Source organism: Lytechinus variegatus, chromosome 3 (assembly GCF_018143015.1).
Source record: "Lytechinus variegatus isolate NC3 chromosome 3, Lvar_3.0, whole genome shotgun sequence".
In the NCBI taxonomy this organism is placed as follows: domain Eukaryota; kingdom Metazoa; phylum Echinodermata; class Echinoidea; order Temnopleuroida; family Toxopneustidae; genus Lytechinus; species Lytechinus variegatus.
Genome location: NC_054742.1, coordinates 1,662,661 through 1,668,489, shown reverse-complemented (window position 1 = coordinate 1,668,489; position 5,829 = coordinate 1,662,661).

The following is a 5,829-nucleotide window of genomic DNA, read 5'->3' as shown; positions in this document are numbered from 1 at the left end:
TAGCAAAACAAAAATGATTTGTTAAAATGCGAAATAAGACTGAAATAGGAAATATTAAAAATAAAGGACTGTGATATTTTTCCAAGAATATCCTGTCTTTTGCTCAAATTATTGGCATACTTATCAGATTGCTTAAGGATAATAGACCTGTAAGCAACAATATTAACTAACAAGTGGAACGCCTCTGGCAGTCTCACCTGCATTATGCAATTCGATACAGCAGTGCTGACTTTGAAAACAGCTAAATAATTATTCACAAAAGGATACTGTGTCCATTGACCAAGATGACCTTTGACCATGATCATGTGACCTAAGACATGTGCAAAACAATCATTAATACTTGATTACCCTTATGTCTATGTTTCATGAACTACATGTGTAGATTCATACACTTTCTTAGTTATGATGCAAATTCAACTACACCAAACATGGCCAAAGTTCATTGACCCTAAATTACCTTTGATTTTGGTTATGTGACCCGAAACAAGCACAAGATCTTCAGGGATATATGGTTACTCTAATGTCCCAAGTTTCATGAACTAGATCTATCAACTTAAAAGTTATGATAATTCCACCAATACCCCCCCCCCCCCCGACATTATCAAAGTTTGTTGACCCTAAATGACCTTTAACCTAGATCATGTGATATGAAACTTGCACAAGATGTTCAGGGATACTGAATTGCTCTTACATCAAGTTTCATGAACTAGATCCATAAAATGTCAAAGTTATGATGGCAATTCCTCAAATACTCCCAATATGGTCAAAGTTCGTTGACCCTAATTGACCTTTGACCTTGGTCATGTGACTCGAAACTGAGTCAGGATGTTCAGTAATACTTGTTTACTCTTATAGCCAAGTTTCATCAACTAGGTCCATATACTTTCAAAGTTATGACGAAGACCAATAAACTTACAGAGATATGATGGTTATTCAACAAAAAACCCCTACATGGCCAAAGTTCATCGACCTTAAATGACTTTTCACCTTGGTCATGTGACCTGAAACTCGCACAGGATGTTCAGTGATACTTGATTACACTTATGTCCAAGTTTCATGAATCAGATCCATACACTTTCTAAGTTATGCTGTCATTTCAAAAACTTAACCTGCGGTTCCATAAACTATCTAGACAAATACACTTTCAGAGTTATAATGGCAATTCAACAAATACCCCCAACATGGCCAAAGATCATTGACCTTAAATGACATTTGACCTTGCACATGTGACCTGAAACTCACACAGGATGTTTAGTGATACTTGATTACTCTTATGTCCAAATTTCACGAATCAGATCCATGAACTTTCAGTTATGATGGAAATTCAACAAATACCCCCAACTTGGTCAAAGTTCATTGACCCAAATTGACCTTTGACTTTGGTCATGTGACTCGAAACTGAGGCAGGATGTTCAGTAATACTTGTTTAGGTCCATATACTTATGACGAAAATTTCAAAACTTAACCTTAGGTTAAGATTTTGATGTAGATTCCCCCAACATGGTCAAAGTTCATTGACCCTAAATGACCTTTGACCTTGGACATATGACCTGAAACTCAGGCAGGATGTTCAGTAATTACTTGATTAAACTTACGTCAAATTTTCATGAACTACATGTAGGTCCATATACTTTCTAAGTTATGCTGTCATTCAAAAACCTTCGGTTTAGATTTGATGTTGACGCTACCGTCGGAAAAGCGCAAATATAATCTCACTCTGCTATGCAAGTGAGACAAAAACAAAACAAAGGAGAACCAAAAGGAAAGCCTCTTTCTCCAATTCAAATTACTGCAAAAATGACAAAATGAAAACATGTTATGGTTGTGTGCATTGTCATTGATATCATAGATCAAGGGAAATTTTATGGAGGAGAGAATGGGGTTAGTTGGAACATTTTTGACAAAATGGCTGTAAAATCCAAATAATTTTATTAAAGAAAAAATCAATATATCAGCTTAAAGCAAATACATCTAAGGGCTTCAAATACTGTACCCCATTAAATGTTTAACTCTATGGTTACTAAAAATCGACCTTGAACAAGACCATTGCAAACATTCCAACTTACCCCATATGCGGGGTATTAAAGTTGGAACATGGTATGTGGTAAGTTGGAACACTGCATGGTCATTTAAGAATTATACTAAAACTTCTTACAACTGTAATATTGTATGGTTTCAGCCTATTTGCTTTATTTATTCAAGTTCAAAATATTAAAGGTGTATATTCTGATTTGTTGATCTTTATGTTTTCTATTATACAGCCACTCATGCTAGTTGAGACTGTGGAGTAGAATTCAGCGTATTTGTGTGCATTCGATTTTACATGCAATTAAAATGTATCACCAATTTCATGTACTTCTGCATCAAATTTACATTCGTGACAAAAATTAATTATTTATATTTTTAACTTATTAATTATGCAAATAAGCATATGAAATCTGCCCTAAATTTGTTTTTTGTATGTGTTTGCCTTTAACTCAATTTATTTAGCTAGTAGAATACTAATTTTTGGTCAGAGTATCAATTTTTACGTATATCTATGAAAAAATTGCAAAAAAATTCTTATGTATTTCTTTGTTTTTTCGAACTTTTGTTTTTTATTGTTTTTTCCAATGAACTCTGTAGAGGACCCTTTTGCAATCATAAATTGCATGAAATAAATCCATTTGAATAAACAAAAGTAATAACAATCATACATTTATGAATTTTGGTTGAAACGCAATTTGCATTGACCTTGTACATGGAATCATGTTTTTGAGCAATTTTTGGTCCGACATGCACATATAAAATGTTGCGTTATTTCAAAATCGGGCACCGGGCATCGCAAATTTGGTCTCAAATAATGAGCAAAAAATTTGCACGATGGCATAGTGACAAAATTTGACAAGTGAGGCTCAAAATGACCCCCCCGTATGATAAGGGTTAATATTGAATTAGGGGCCTACAACATTTAGGCCTTAAATGCACACTCAGACATGTACAGTAACTGAGAAACAAAACAAGCATGGCTCATTGGCTGACAATACATGTTCATAAGAGCGTGAAATACTGTATACATTCTTTTTTTTATATCCAATTCAAAATTATGTTTGGGGTAAGTTGGAACATGTTCCAACTAGCCCATTCAATTTTGTTCCAACTAACCCCAGAGACCCATTTGATATTTATAAGCTTACAGCACAAAAAAAGGGACTTCACCATCATTGCATATTAATAGCTTTATTTTGTAGCTTTGTTCAAGTGTCTACTATACCACCAATCTGGCCAACTTGATCTATAAACTTCTCTAGTAAAGATAAAACATTTCTGAAAGAGAAAAAAAAAATCAGAAGGTGAAAAGACAAAACAAAACTTTCCAACTTCACCAGGCTTGTTGCACATGTGTTGTCTGTAATATGGTGGATGGCTGTTAATGGCAATAAATTGAGAGCAGTATTGCATAAATTTATTTAAAGGCATTAAAGAAAATTACAATGTTTCAACTTAACCCAAGTTCCAACTAATCCCAATCTCCCCTAACGTTAGACCCAACAATAATTGCCAGCTTAAACTGGAGAAAGGGTTGGAAAACATTATATGGTGGTGTGACCTTAATTCGCGCGTTACCTAATTTTGTGCATGGTCGAATATCTCACTATCTATTCAAAATCTTGAAAAACTGATATCACAAACAGAAAAAGCAACCCCAAATTACCTAGGATGGTAATTTTCTTGAAGGCAGGGTCTCAATCTGTGAAAATATTGGCAAAACATTGCCAAATTTGCTACCTTTTGCATCTGCTCCTAGAAAATCTGAACTATCGACAAGCTTCAAGAAATTGCCAGTTTGCAAGCAGAGGTCTCCAAAAAATAAAATGTTACACCAGCTGAATTTATGGCATTTAACTTCCATCTGATACAACCATCTTACCTTTGTCTCCTTGATTTCTTTTCTAAATCTCTGCAAAGCAATCGTGCACAAATTAAGGCTACACTTTTTGAGGATACTTTTTCAGATCCCGGCACGCACTAGATCTAGTTAATCGTCATGGAATTTTGTGATCGCAATGCCAGCGAAATCCTTGACCTACTTAAAAATTCCATCAAGCAAAATTTGACTTTGGGATCGATCTTGCCTTCCGTTTGGTATGATTTTGATGAATTTTGTGTGAGCTGTGAGAAATTTTTGATTGAAAGTCAGCTTCATGAACATGATGAATGGTAATTTCTAAAAGGCAGTGTATACAGCCACACGCGTGTGTCTTTACCATCCAGCCACACGCGTGTGGTTATATCCAGAACACCTATCTGTGGATACCGCCACACGCCGCCAGTAATAACAGTAAAACACGTATGTAGGTCTGACCGTCTATATCACGATCAAAATAACCTCATTTCTTCATTAAATTCTTACATTCTAAACCCCTTTGATATCCTTAGATCGTTTCAATTTCATTCTCACCGTCTTCTCTCCTTGCTTTTCTTGTCTTGTTACGTAAAACGTAAACCCAAACTGTGTATGTCTACTACTGCGCTGCGCTAACGCTGTATGGGTCTGCCACCGCGAAGGAAGCCAGAATCGACACAAGTAGAAAAAGAGAATTTGCTGTTAAACAGACGACCGTTTGTAACAAGACAAGAAAAGCAAGGAGAGAAGACAGTGAGAATGAAATTGAAACGATCTAAGGATATCAAAGGGGTTTAGAATGTAAGAATTTAATGAAGAAATGAGGTTATTTTGATCGTGATATAGACGGTCAGACCTACATACATGTTTTACTGTTATTACTGGCGGCGTGTGGCGGTATCCACAGATAGGTGTTCTGGATATAACCACACGCGTGTGGCTGGATGGTAAAGACACACGCGTGTGGCTGTATACACTGCCTTTTTAAAATGTGTGTAAATTATGGTCACCCCATCATCGATCATATAATAGATCTATAGTACCAGCCATTTACATGATTTAGAACTTAAATGATAGGATGGGGGGGGGGAGCGGGTGTCCGGACACTATATTTTGTAGCCTTCTTTTTTGTAACGATATTAATAATATTAGATCTCTCTCAGGCACTCAACTCTCAAGACAAGAAAGTCTAACTTATTTAGTTATTAACTTAATTCAACTTTCAAAATTCAAGTCAACCTGTCCTTATCATGCTTATCAATGACGACTAGACAGGAATAACCGTCGTTTCTGGGTATTTATTTAACAATTTCTGACATTTTACTATCATCCCCATTGTCAGTGAGCCAACGCAGTCCAGCGGAACAACCAAAAATAGAGACTGAGTGATGCTTAGTTTTATTGACACGAGTCACACTCATTTCTGAGACTGAATCTGCAAATCATTGTAGAACTAGATAGAAGAAGAAATGATTCAAAATTTCAATTTGCTGAAGACTGAAGTAGGCCTAGGCCCTAGGCTAGAGCAAAATCTATTCTGAATTGAATTTAAGAAGAAATAACTTACATATTCCAGTTTCATTGTCGAGCAAATCTATTTTTTTCATTTCGTCAGCTCTAACGTTAGCGTCAACACCTCAACATGGAACAGCCAACAACATATAGATTGCAATTTCATTAACATTCCGCTAGAGCGCTAGCTTAGCTAGCTGAACACATCCGAAGTTAATCAACCCGAGGTGTGTAGTGTGTAGACTCGACTGTACGTGCATGTTCATCGCGGCGCGGCCTGTTTGTTTTCTTCCGGGTTGTGTAAAAACTTGACTGCAGAGGGCGACAAAGTCCACTTCGCTTTCCCAGAATCCCATTCGTAAGAAAGGCGTGTAACTACATGCAGCTTGTATTTGGCCCAGTTGGCCAACCATATCTCTGGTTAACCTACG